The following is a 13,279-nucleotide window of genomic DNA, read 5'->3' on the forward strand; positions in this document are numbered from 1 at the left end:
GTACATGTGATATTTGATGAAGATATGCACAAAGGAAAGCAAAACTCAATAACTCTGATTGAAGAAGCATATATGAAAGATGAAGATCAATCTGAGAGTGAAAATAAAAAAGAAGCACCAAGCAAAGCCACAAACAAATATGTACAAAAAAGTCACCTTGAGGATCAAATTATTGGCAACAAGAATGATGGTGTGCAAACTAGGAGAGCAAGGAACATTGAGCAAGTAATTTTTTTCCTCATGACTGAGATGGAACCCAGAAAATATAATGAAGCCATCAAGTGTGAGAAGTGGATGAAGGCTATGGAAGAAGAGCTACAATAGATTGAAAAGAACAAAACATAGGAATTGGTTCCTAGACCTGCTAACAAAAATATCATTAGCACAAAATGGGTCTATTGGAACAAGATGAATGAAGTAAGAAAGGTAGTAAGAAAAAAGGAAAGAATATTGTGAAAGGGATATGCTGAAGTAAAGGGCATAGATTTTGAGGAGACATTTGCACCTGTTGCAAGGCTTGAAGCAATCAGAATGTTCTTAGCATTCTCAGTTTTTAAAGGATATAAAGTATATCAAATGGATGTTAAATCTGCATTTATCAATGGAAATCTAGAAGAAGAGGTCTACATTAAACAACCTAAAGGGTTTCAGCTCCATGAAGATGATAACTTTGTATGTGGATTGAATAAAGCATTATATGGTCTAAACCAGGCACCTAGAGCATGGTGTTCTAGGTTGGATAAGTACTTACATCAGCAAGGGTTCAAAAATAGAAATGATGACAACAACTTGTACATTCAGGTGGATGGAGACCACATGATTATATTTGTGGTATATGTATATGACATCATCTTTGGAGGAAATTAGGATATTCTATGCAACGAATTTGCTAATCAGATGCAATCAAAATTTGAAATGTCTATGCTTGGAGAGTTATAATATTTTCTTGGTTTGCAAATATCACAACAAAATAAGAAGATATTCATTTCTCAAACCAAGTATGCTAAAGACATGTCGAAGAAATTTCAAATGGATGATTTATTGCATGAGAAGAATCCTATTTTTTGACGAGACTTGGCATTATATGTCACTTCAAGGAGCAAGGGGGTAATATTTCTTATGGATGTACTTGGTGTATTCACACTTTGGTTCGTGATTTGTACAACAATTGAGGAGGCATTAAATACACTAGAAGGAGATGTGAATTTTTGAAGAAAATGTGTCCCATGTGTAGAAATCTGGTTGATGATGTATACACCAAAGGAAGCATTATTTCCACAAAACTTGAGGGGGAATTAGACACATTCAAAAGAGTTGTGGAATTTCAAAGGAAAGGTGTCTCATGTGCAATGCTAGAAGAGGAATTAGACACACTAAGAGGAGATGTAGAATTTTTGAGGAAATGTGTTCCATTATTGATGGAGGATGAAAATACTTTTATGTTCTCTTATTTTGTGTATATTAGTTAAGAGATACATTGGTGCAGTTAGTTTGGTGTTTCTTGGGTGGGAACTTCATCAAAGTCTCTAGAAGTGTTGTGTTCAAGCCTTTTAATGTTCTACTCTTTTTTGGATTAATGTAATAAGGGGGGAATGTTGAATTTTAACATTAATTAGTGAAGATTTTATTATAGTTAGCAATAAAAAAATTAATAGTTAGTTTTCGGAGTTATTATTGTAAAGGAGTTTCAGTGGTTATTAATGTAAAAATGAAAGGATTTAAAAATCCTAATGTATTACAATGTAAACCCCTTGAAATAATTCTTTTAAATCAGTTTTCTTATGCAATGGTTTGATAGTTGATAGAATATGCTCACCATTTTAACAAGTTCATTGTAAACCAGTGCCACAATATAATCTCCATGAATGAATAATCATAGTGACACACTATTATGCCATAAAGTAGTCAAGGCATCGCCAAAAGCATCTATAATAATTTAAGGATTCCTCAAAATAATTGAATGTATTGTTCTCTTTTTTTAATTTCTCTAATTTTTCCTTTGTCCAAACTCAAGGTTCTAGATATAAAGTATTTAAATTTCACCTTCAATATATAATGTATTGATCTAATATTATACTACATTTAATCCTTAAGAATTGATAATCATAAATCAACAATTACAAAGCTGATTTACATTTTAAAATAATAGTAATAATAAAAAATTGAGGCAAAGTATCTCTAGTCCTCTATCCCTATGGCGTGATTGGGACATCTATATTTGTTTATTTTTATCAATAGTTGGAATAGAGTTCTGACATTCATTATGTATTTTAAAATCAAATTGAATTTACTCTTATTATTTATCTCATTATAGTCTTTGTATTTACAATTTTGTGTACCTAATAGGCACATCAAAGTACCCCAAGAACCAACATCTAAACCATGGAGGCTTGTTGGTGTTGTGATGATTTATACAAAGCATTGATGAGAGAAATGACCACTTCATAAACATTGCACAAATAGGATATGAGATATCACACTATAACAAGCATGTGTCAGTGTAATATATTTTTGGTCTTATCTTCTCTGCATGCATTTGGGGTTAATTTGATTTAGGATTGTTTCAAAACCAGGTAAACTAGAAACAATAATTTTATTTTAAAGAGAAATAATTATGAATATTATGCATTTTATCAAGAATCTAATTTATACAACTAAAATTTTGTATGTCAAGATATTATTAAAAAAATTTGGTAGAAATGTATAAAAAAGTGTTGAATCATTGACAAGGCATCTGAATTTGTTGATCAATCAAATTCCTTGTTGATAATAATTTAGATATTTTCAGGAAAATATAATTCATATTTATAGTGCCAGAATCTATCATTTTTGGAAGCATCCTACTTGTTAGTGTAGAAATGGGATCTTAGGAACATGTTATGGGCATCCATCAACTACCCTAGCATACATGTATGAAAAATATGCAATCATAGGAAAGGTACACGGAATCATTGACATAATTTCTCTTATAGATGTCATCTCATGGTGTACCATGTTTGTAAGATATGAAAAATGCAGACACGAATACAAGGCACATAAGTATATTAACAATGAAATGTTTGAAAAAATGCCTCAAACAAATGTACTCTCATGGAATGCCCTAATTTTGAAATATTGGTAAAAAAAAAATTTTGAAAATTTGGGTTTATAAATTCTCAAGAAAATATAATTTGACGTTGTAAAGTCAAACTTTGAAACCACTTATCTTACTTAAACATCAGTGTTCATATCATTAAGTATTTTCATAGCATTCCATATTTTTTATTAAGGTAAAAAAGTTTTAAAGGGACCTGAAACCCAAAAGTTTTCCAATATCCAAAGAATAAGCATCAAAGATCAGAATCAGCAACAAAAGCTAAACCAACTTGGGCCGAGCCCACAAAATAGATTAAAACACAAAAAATACAAATACCAAAAGAATTAGAGACCTATTGATAAGAATGCAATAGATCTACATTCTTCTGAATAAATTTCCTATTACTAGCCTCCAACACGTACATGATAAATCTGAAGATACCTTAATCTTGGTCCTTGCTCCTGGTACAAGTAAATGGACCTATCATTGTATGGGGATGAGAAATCTAACCACCTCCACCCTTCACTTTATTTTTCTGCTTGGAATCTGAAGGAGTCACATTGGCAATGGGATCAACCTTGTAATCCGCAGTCATATTATTAACCCTCATCAAGCCTTCTGAATTATTATTCATGATAGCCTTGTTGATCTCAACCATATTTTTCCAAATTCCTTTGATTTCTTCCACACTCACCTCCAAATTCCATATTCTTCTTTCTTGATTCAATTTCATCTTGTCCATGTCCTCACTAACTTTCTAGGTCAATTGGAGGATTTTATTTGTTTTACTAGGTCTAGGGTTATTCGTAAAAGTATCCACAATACCCTTTATACCCTCTTTTAACATTTAAATCTCCATGGCCATCTTCCATAGACAATCCAACTACCTAATAGCTGCAAAGGAAATGAAATTAGCCAAATCTAGGTTAATGATAACCCTCCCTTGTTTCCCAGGATCATTTTCTATGGGAATTTCAATCTTAATCTCTTGTTCACTATCTAAATCCCCCCCCTTTCTAGATTTGGGCTTCTTTGATTTGGGAGAGACAAAGTTAGAAGACTTCGTCCGATATTTTTATATTTGCTAATAGCCCACCTAAGGTGCTTGTTGCGCCTACTACTACTTGTCCTAGGGGTAATATTCTAAATGGGGCCCTCACTAGTAAGCAGACAATAGTTAGGACCATTAGACAAGTCTTGATCCTGCCAGTCTTTGGCAAGCCCTCTATCTTCCTCTTCTAATGTCGTGTTAGAAACTACCTGAACCTTCGGTTTAGAAGAAGAAATATGCATTTTCATAAGAGGGGATGACTTGAACTCATGGGCTTTGACATAATTAATAATAAGTTGAATAAGGCCCTCATGGAGTACTGGATTATCCACATTCTTGACTTTTTTCTCTAGACTATTCCTTAAAGGAGATAGAATATAAAATATAATGAAAATTTTCCTATCATGCCTGAAGTGATTGAAAATGACAAAGTGGTAGGAGAAAATGCTCACATACTGACCATAAAGAGTGATGTATCTCATGATAACCCCCGCCACATTGGTCCAAGGTGTCTGAAGATCCTTCCTCTTGTAGCCACCATCAGCCATCTTCTAAACCCTATTCTACTCCTTTTGCTTATCGAAGAAAGTGGACATAGCTTCTTCAACAGATTTTCATTCTATATAAAACATCCTTCCCTCCATCTGCATACCATTAATTTCAGTAATAAAATATTTATTAATCCTAAATTCAACACCATAGACTTTAACGATACCATTATCCCAATCGCTCACAAAATCTTCAGTGGCACTTGACAAATTCCCCTTCAACCTTTCCATATACAGCACTAGGTCTCCGTCCGAAATCTCATTCCAAACCTTAGTATTCCTTTTCCAGTTTTCAAAAGAGGTGGGTTCAATCCTATTCTTGTCACCCCCCATGAAATGCACAATTCTAAAAGAGCAAGAAAACACACTAAGAACACACAACAGCAAGCCTAACTAGAAACAAGTGAAGCCTCTAGAGTAGAAAGAATTGGGAGGTGTGAAAAACTTCCACCAATAAAAATTATCCTAATGACATTATGTTATTATGAATTGGTAATCAGTTGTCGATTAATTCAGTGTCCTTTCTAGTCAATTTGCACAGGTTTCTTAGGAAACTTTCCATTTTTTTCGACCATTTAGCCTCCACATAATCCACCCAAAGATTTACCATACAATCAGCAGGGCATTTACTTCCCGATACATGTGAGAAGCTTTAAATTCATCCAGATCGGCAATCATGAGATAAAAATCTTAGATAAAATGCTTGATTTTCCAGCTTGGCTTCTAGTGTCTATTAATGCATTTGATTATGTTCATCGAGTCACTCTCCAACCAAACATAGTTAATCCATTCTCTAGCCACCATTTATAAACCAATGTAAGCTGCATAAGCCTTAGAGTAGTGGTTTGTCTGGGTGCCCAAGGGGATCACCACTACTGAGAATATCTTACCATTGTGATCCCTAGCAACTCCCCCACAACTAGCCAGCCTAGGATTACCCTTAGCCACCCCATTAATAGTGTTCCATGTTAATACTTGCTCGAAATATGATTTTTCAATTCTATCCCATTCTTTTAAATAAAGAAATAATTTTTTTATCTTTTAACTTATTCCAAGAAAAATTTAATGATAAAAATGAATGAAATCAAGTTGTTTATTTGTCCACTCACGTTTAAGCATTAAATCTAATTTAGGTAGATTGAATAAATCAAACTTGGTAGTGTTATCTTATTAGTAACTAATAAATGGTATGTCTTTGTATTCAGGCACATTTTAATAATGGAATTATGGATAGTTGGAAAGTACTTATTATTTAGCCTACCAAGAAATTTAATCTATATTAAAAAAAGTCATATTGATTAAGCAAATGGCATTATTGGTATATATAGTAATTCTCAACTCATAACATTGCATTGATTATTCTATACCACTCATTTGATTTGAATTTTTATGAAGTAAAACTAATAAAATCATGAGTGGTGAGTGTATCTATAGAGGTATCATTTCAAGGTTTTAGTATTTGGAATGGGGTTTCACAATATCCTTACAACTACTTTTGCATGTGGTTTCCATGAAGGTTTCCTTGCATAATACTTATGTTGCTTGATGTTTATGCTTATGCTTTATTTTGTTTTTTTCATAATGGTCATGTTTAAATTAAACAATAATCTAGTGTACTATAGAAGAAACTTATTGAAACTATGGCAAGTGTTTTACCTCAAGATTACAAAAAATTGGTCTTATCAAGGATGTCACTAAGAAAAAGTAAGCAGACTTTGGTAGAAAATATTACAACCCAACCAAATAAGAAATATTTTTAAAATGAAATGAGCCAAACTTACTTTCCTATAGTTTTTCTTTAATTCATCACACATGTAAATATTATTTTCTGTATGCACAAAAAATTGCATTTATATTTAATCGTTGAAATGGAGGGTTCACCATTTTGCCTTTTTAATCTATATTTAGACTTTTTTAAATGATTTTCTTTTTTATATTTTAAATCCTATAAAAAATTTAGTAATAAATTGTTAAATTTTTAGTGCAAATTTAGTTATATGTTTTTACATTTTCACTTAATGAGATTTATCTTATAAAAAATATTCCAGGATTCATAGATTCTGGTCTTAAAGAAAAAGAATCTATATGGTAGAGGAACTTGGTTGCACTCTTGAGTTTTTATGTTAGACAAGTATGGCTTTATAGAGGAACTATTTACATGTTGGGTCATGATCTTGGAGGAAGAAATTCTTAGCAGTGATTGTTGAATATCCATGATCTAGCATATCTATGCTATGTAGATAACTATGTGGATAATACTTGTAAATGGGATTTAATGATGTTAAATCAATGTAAAACTTTGATTTCCAAAGTTTAGGAAACTTCTTTGGGAGTATGGTATTTAATAAGAAATACATGTATGATATCACACATAATTCAAACTCTTAACAAATCATGTGGCTTATGATAAAAATGAAGCATTCATTCAAACATGTAGATATGCACTCTACAAAATATTGACCATATGTTTATGTTTCTTTATAGAATTATTTCAATACAAATCTTGATAACTTATCCCTAGAACAGGAGAGATGATGTAGAAATGTATTATAAAATTGTTAACTATTGCAAATTAGATAAACACATATAAAATCAGACTTAACTAATAAAACCATAACTCCATATATATGTGGGAAATCCCTTTTAGGAAAAAACCCAAACTCTAAAAGCCAGACTCAATTGTATTATCAACAATTACAATATAACACATAGAGGCAATTCTCTTTAGGAGTACCTACAATAGATATTTCAAGAATAATTCCAATAACATAACAAAACCTTAGAAATAATCAATTTGTCTCATCTAAAAAACAACGGATGTATCAACATATAAATAGAGCTCATCTCAAAGATGTATGTGCCCATTGTTTCCAAAAACCATCTTTAAAGCCCAAGAGGTAAGTTGTGTCACAAGCAACACCTTGCTAATCCAATGAGACCTTGCACCTACCAACTTCCCAAGAAACAAAACCTATGTGTTGCATAACTATTATCTTTCCAAATATAATGTAAGTGCAACTTAGAAGTTTCCATGACCAAATAGGTTCCTTCCTTACCTCACACAACTTGTCAAAAGTGAACTCAAACCATAAATGCAACCTACCAAAATATAATTTTACATGACTCTTATACTGAACTAATCCATCATAGTCATAACATAGAAACATATAATACCAATTCCCAAAACTTTTGGACTTCCAAAGTGGGTGAAAAATAAAACTAAGAATTAAATTACTATGTTTGGACTCTAAGGTTGAGACACCTTAATCCCAACATTCCCCCACTTGCCAAAGACCTATCAAGAGTCAAAACACTCTTTCATTTTCTCAAGGCCCCAAGGACGATAGAATCAATACACAATCTAAACTTCTTAGTGCTCACTAGCTTGTTTAGTGCTTCTACAATGTTCACCAAAGTATCAGTTTTCTCCAACTACATCTTTTCATCTTCTATCATATCATGAACAAAATAAAACTGTATGTCAACACACTTTGTTTTGGCATGGAAAGTAGGATTCTTTGCAAAAACAAATAGCACTCTAGTTGTCACAATAGATAGTAATTTTTCCTACATCACAAATAATATCTGAGCACAATATATTAAACCAAATATCTTCTTTGCAAGCACAAGTAGTTTCCATGTACTTAGCTTTAGTTGTGGATAAAGTGACTACAACTTGCCACTTACTCATCCAACTCACTACACTAGTAAACATTATGAACACATAGTCATTGGTGGATCTTTTACTATTAATGTCACCTACCCAATCAGAGTCTACATATCCATGAATACTCAAGGAATTCCAAGGTCTAGTAAGATTATGATGGAAATATAGGGAATACATAGAAGTACACCACAAATATCTAAACACTCTCTTCACTGCATCCGAGTGCACCCGATCAAGATTATCCATAAACTAACCAAGCGCTCCAACTTCTTGTGCAATGTCTGGACTCGTATAGACTATAGCATACATCATGATATGAACAACATTTGGATAAGGAACTATATTCATGTCCTTCATCTTAGTTTGATATTTTGGACAGTCTTCTGTAGGAAACTTCATCCCCTATAGAATAAGAACAACTAACTATTTGAAATATGTCGTGTTGAGTCTTTCCAAAATAGAGTTCACATACTTTCTCAGTCTGACTCGAATATTTTTGTTATCTCTATCCCTTTTCATCTCTTTTCGCAAACTGTACCTTACTTCACCTAGATATTTCATCTTGAACCAAGTTGATAACTGAGACTTCAAATTTGAAATCATTCTCTACCCATTCCCAATGAACAACATATCATCCACATACAAGACAATAATGAGAATGTGACCATTTTTTTATTTGTAATAAATAAAATGGTCAGAATTAAGTACTACATCCTAGGAGATTTCTTAAGACCATAAAGACATTTCTTGAGCTTGCATACCATATTCTCTTTACCTTTCTCCATAAAGTGCTTTGTTTGTGACATGTAAATTTCCTCCTCCAAGTCACCATGAAAGAAAGTTGTTTTCACATCCATTTGCTCAACGTCCAAAGCATGAGCTTCTATTAGTGATAAAAAAAGTCAAATGGATGTCAACTTAGCTATAGGAGAGAATATCTCCCCATAATCAATTCTCTCCTGGGAATGTCCCTTCACAATCAGCTATTTCTTATGCTTCTCAACATTACCATCTAGATGAAGTTTCTTCGTAAGCACCCATTTACAACCAATGGGTTTCTATCCCTAAGGAAAAAGTATCAAATCCAATGCAGCTTTCTTCTTCAATGTAGCCATCTCTTCATTCATGGCTTCCATCCAGGAATCTGCATTATACATACCCATTACCTCTCTAACAATCCTAGGTTCTTTAATACTAGAAATCAAAGAAAAAAATACAACTAGAATCCAACATAGAATATCCAAACTTTTCTAGTGAACAACTAGATATCTAGTAGGTTGTTGCCTATCATGCATAGACCTTCTCAAAGACTAAGGTTAAGGATCTTCTTCTTGTTCTAAACTCTTTGATCTAATAGAGCTCTCCTCATTATCAAGGGTAGGTGCAAGAACATGAGTCCCACTTGGGGGGAAGTCCCTGTGTTGGGAGACACACTGCTAGGAACAAGGGCCCAGTTTTTTGAAATGAGGACATGTTTCGCTTCAGCCCCCTAAGGCAAAATGAAATGGGGACTTGAGGTGAAAAATAATGACACTCCATTTCTTTTCAAAACAAGGGGCCACTATGTAAAATAAATGGGCCCCCATTTTTAAAAGCACTTTTCCCCCTTGTTTTCGCCCAATTTTCCTTATTTTTTCTGAATAGTTGCAGTCAAGAGGCAAGAAGAAGAATGGGCCCCCATTGACAAAACAGGCCAATGTTTTGTGAGATTTGACTCCATAGTCTTCCTTTTGCCTCAGCTTTAGGTTTGGGATAGGCATGGAATTCCCTGACCTTAGACTTGGACCTGCTAATTCAAACTTGGATCAATGAAAGAACAAATATGGACTTCTACAATATTTTACATGCTTGTTATTAGAGTTTTTTTTCACAAAATTAGAAACCCATTTCATATTATACTGTGTAGATTTTGAAGATGTAATTTTAAAATTTTTTGATTATTTTTTCTATTTTTCATTTATTTTATACTGAATATGGTCCATAAACTTGAAATATCAACTAATTTTGTTTATTTAATAACTTTTTTTTTTAATGTTTTTTGAAAAAAAACTTATATGTCATCAATCTACACAAAATTATTTTTTATTTAAAAAAAAAATTCAAAAAATGATGAGTTTAGGTCGAATTATGTGGGTCGTACATGTCAAGTTTTTAAAATGATAGTTAGGGCCAATAAAAAATTAATAAAAAATAAAATATTCGCAAACCCAAAAATATTCTCATCAATATTGAGTGTATTACAAATCATTTTCCAAGGCGGTTTTAAAAAAAACTTTTATTTGTGTCAAAAAGTGTGGATTGTAACGTGCATGGTGTGGTCTTGAAACAAGCATTTTAAAAAAATGGTTTTTAGAAATCCATTTTGAAAGTCAATTTCTATTATGTGAGTATTAAAATAAATTACCTATTTGGAAAGTAGACTTAGAGGGCTATATTTTGTATTATTGACTGTGTGATGGTGAAAACTGGATAACGAAAACAACAATATTGAAAGACTAAAATGGATCCAACCACAAAACCCTAGCCTAACAGTGAAAAGAAAAGAAATCCACCATACAAAATGGAGATACCTAAGATCATGCAAATCAATAAAAATAAATCAAATATACCATTCACAGGTCTAGTAGGGTTTTAATCTCCATCTCTTCCTATCTCTATTGATCTTGCTAGATATAATTGCTCTTAGATTTTATGTATGCAAAAGAGCTCAACAAAGGATGGAAATTTGGTTGATATCTTGATCACAAGAAGGATTGATTGCATCATAAGTGTGCTAATTAGGGTTGGTAGTGAAGGAGAGTATCCTTTTATATATAAGACACTGTAAGAAATGGAGGGATAAGATTAAGAGGTGTAAAGGATAAATGGTTAGATAGGATTAAAGGGCAGGTATAGGAAATAAGAAAATAATGAGAGGGTAGGTAGAGTAGGAATTAAGAGATGAATGACATATGTCACAGATAGAAAAGACTAATGAATTAATTAAATAAATAAACATTTATTTAATTAATAGAGGAAGTGCAATCAATCAAATAAATAAAAGTATTTATTTAAATGAGAAAAAGGCTAGAAAGGGCTAAAATGAATTAATTAAATAAATAAATAATTTATTTAATTAATAGAAGAATTAGGCTTAAAATAATTAAATAAATAAAAATATTTATTTAATTGGACAAGACAATTTTAGTTGTCTACACTGACTTTTTTCAACATTCAATCTCTAAGTTCTTCAAATTTTCAGCTCAAATATGGAAAAATATGAAAATCAAGGAAAAGACTTCCACTTTTTGGCCAAAAAGTGGACTTAGCTTCTTGCACTAGCCCAAATCAATGACCCACCAGTATTTCCAGAGGTATTACTGTCAAAGACAGCTTCAATAGACACAACTTGTAGATCATTTGAACCTATACTTCTGACATGTGCTACAGTTTTTTTTTAATCTTTTCTACTGCATCTAGACTTTCAATAAGAACATCTAGCCTATGCTTTGTTCTTAGCTCACCTTTCCAGACTTCCTCAAGAGAGGCTTTGTTCTCTTCAGAGAGAGAGCTATCAATAGCTTCTAGAGAATATCTCTTAATTTATTGCCCTTCTTTAATAGCTTTTATCTTAATTTCGTTCAGAATTTCACAAAGATTTTGTGGGATGTCCTTCATGAAGACTTCTAAAGCAACATTCAATCTAATGCAAACCTGTATGAAAGCTTTAACTATTGTTTCTTTATCCTCATTTTTTGCATTATCATACGTATCACCTACTTCCTTTGATCTATTATCAAAATCTATCAAATTCTATAGATCTATTCTATATCAAGGGGTTCCATAACAGTTCTCTTACCTTTGCATTTCCTAGAATGGATCTAGAATCCTTCTAATTTATGTTATTTGTCTAATCCATCTTCCTCAGACTCTACATCAATGATCCTCTTATTGACCTTTATAGTATTCTTGGATAGAGACAAAGAAGAGGTTTCCTTCTTCTTATTGCCAGGTCTTTCAACTCCTTCACTTGGAGATATTTTCTCCTTCATAGTGGTATCGGAAGAGGAAATGATCCTATTAGATCTCTTGAGTTTCTCCACTTCCTCAATAGTAATACCATATTGTTTTAGAGATAGATAAATTTCCTTTTGAACCATTCTCTTTGTTATGCTCTTAGTTTACTCCATATGAATCTTGATAGATTTTTATTTTGTTATCCCAAACCTTTCGTGGGATTTATCAATCGGACTTTCTAATAAGACTTTTGCAAGTCCTTCGAACATTTCTTCAGACACTTCATATCCTAGAGTTGGAATCCACTTAGTTCTTGGAGTTACAGCTTCCATAATGCATTTGTCTATTGTGATCACAAATGTGATATCATCTTTATACTTTTGTACAATGGTTTTTGGAACTCTCTATTTGTTATGCATTTTGAGTTGGAACACTAAGAAGTAGGTTGTGAATTCTTTTTCTTGAATAGTCAAATTTGTGAATCTTCTTAAGTGTTCTACAATTTCATGTGCTACCGAAATATGTTCTAACCACAATGCTCTCCCAATTTCGGGAATCTCCTATAATAAGTAAAGTAAGATACATAGAGCCAATGTACCATACTTGAATGGATGCATTTTATCCTTGCACTAATTCAGTTTGTCAAGAAATTGTTGCTTTAGAATATCACACAGATCAAAGTCTTGATTATTTTTTATCACTTAATATGTCATATTGATTGTTGTCACTAAAATTAAGTTTTCCTCATTGGTGTATTAGATCTTGTTACCAATGATTATTGAGACATGGCATATGGTAGGGTTTGCAATAGTGTCAATCTTTAGGGAATGACCGTCAAATGTTGCATTAGTCAGCTTCTCAACCTTTTTTTCTTCATTGATTTTGATGTTGGGATTATGCACGAGTCACACAAACTGGTGATAACCTTCATTAAGTTCTTG

The sequence above is a fragment of the Cryptomeria japonica genome, chromosome 4 (genome assembly GCF_030272615.1).
Source record: "Cryptomeria japonica chromosome 4, Sugi_1.0, whole genome shotgun sequence".
Classification (NCBI taxonomy): Eukaryota; Viridiplantae; Streptophyta; class Pinopsida; order Cupressales; family Cupressaceae; genus Cryptomeria; species Cryptomeria japonica.